The following is a 1769-nucleotide window of genomic DNA, read 5'->3' as shown; positions in this document are numbered from 1 at the left end:
ACCTTTCTCGGAATTTAGAGAAAGAACAAATACGCTCAACACATCTGCTATATTCTAGTGTGAGTCTTATTTCTAAGGTGCTTTTTTTCAGAAGGCCAAAGCTCCCAGCTGATTTTATTGTTGTTGTTGCCCATCACCTGCATCTCTGCTTCCTACTGACATTGTCAGTTGGTCCAGGTCACAGAGGGCAAGGTGCCTGTCCACATTTCTCGGGCTGCCTGAATGATCTGCCTCCCTGGTCCTTCCTCCAGCCTGGCTCTCACCCATGCCCTTCTCGGTGGCATCAAAGCCCCCCTCTGGCCTCCTCTTGGGTTCTTTTTTTTTTGAGATGGAGTCTAGCTCTGTCACCAGGCTGGAGTGCAGTGGTGTGATCTCGGCTCATTGCAACCTCTGCCTCCTGGGTTCAAGCGATTCTCCTGCCTCAGTCCCCCAAGTAGCTGGGACTACAGGTGCCCGCCACCAGGCCCAGCTAATTTTGGTATTTTTAGTAGAGACAGGGTTTCAACATGTTGGCCAGGAGGGTCTTGATCTCCTGACCTCGTGATCTGCCCACCTTGCCTCCCAAAGTGCTGGGATTACAGGTGTGTGCCACCATGCCCAGCCTCTTCTTAGATTCTTGAGTGAGCCAAGCTCCTCCCAACATCAGGGCTGCAGCAGTCATCAATCTGCCTGGGACACTCTCCATCTTCCTTGGTTTGCTGACGTCATTCTTCATTTCTTCATCATCTTTCACATTCATTCACTGTCACAGGCTCCTGGAGCACCCTGGACCTCTCACAGTCATACCAATTATTTGTGCAATAATGTCTATCTCCCTTACCTCAGCTTCATGAGGTCAGTGACTGTATTTACTGTGCCTGTCACTGTATCCAGTACAATTTCCTAGGTCACAGCACTTCTTTGGGTGACCAATTCTCCAAGTTATCAATTAACCAAAAGCTTTTCTAGAAATGATTTGGACAGTTTATAGCAATTCTTGTTTTGGCAAGGATGTCAACAATTCAGTCATTACAATGACAATGTCTTGTGAAATTTGAATTTGGGGTGTCATGAGCATCAGCAGAGTCAAGAAGTTTTGTAAATATTACAGTTAGTTTCTACCTTTCAATTTAATAGATGTTCTAACCGGGCCTGGTGGCACACGCCTGCAATCCCAGCACTTTGGGAGGCCGAGGCAGATGGATCACCTGAGGTCAGGGGTTCGAAACCAGCCTGACTAACATGGTGAAACCCCGTCTCTACTAAATACAAAAAAAAAAAAAAAAATAGCCAGATGTGGTGGTGCATGCCTGTAATCTGAGCTACTTGGGAGGCTGAGATAGGGGAATCGCTTGTACCTGGGAGGCAGAGGTTGCAGTAAGCTGAGATCGCACCATTGCACTCCAGCCTGGGCAACAAGAGTGAAATTCCATCTCAAAAAAAAAAAAAAAAAAGAAAAAGTTCTAGTGGGCCAACTTATCCTTCTTATCTTTCAACTGGTTTTGTCTTTCCTGTCTTGATCCAGGAATTGTTCCCTTGAGTGTGAGCAAGAGAGATACAGTTGATTTTCCATATAGTTTGCAACATAGGGTAACAAAAAATGTGCTTTATGTTATAGATGCCTGAATACTTTTCAAGATGGCAGCATACAAATGTGCTGTATATTCATGACAATTTCTACTAGTACCATATGAATCATGTATCGTAATAAATAAATGCAGCTGAGTCACTTCAATTTGGTTGTTATTTGCAGAAAGAATCCAGATTCACCCTTACAAGGTGAGCCCCAA

This window comes from Gorilla gorilla, chromosome 8 (assembly GCF_029281585.2).
Source record: "Gorilla gorilla gorilla isolate KB3781 chromosome 8, NHGRI_mGorGor1-v2.1_pri, whole genome shotgun sequence".
In the NCBI taxonomy this organism is placed as follows: domain Eukaryota; kingdom Metazoa; phylum Chordata; class Mammalia; order Primates; family Hominidae; genus Gorilla; species Gorilla gorilla.
The sequence above is the reverse complement of the archived record's forward strand: the minus strand, read 5'-3'. Positions refer to the sequence as shown.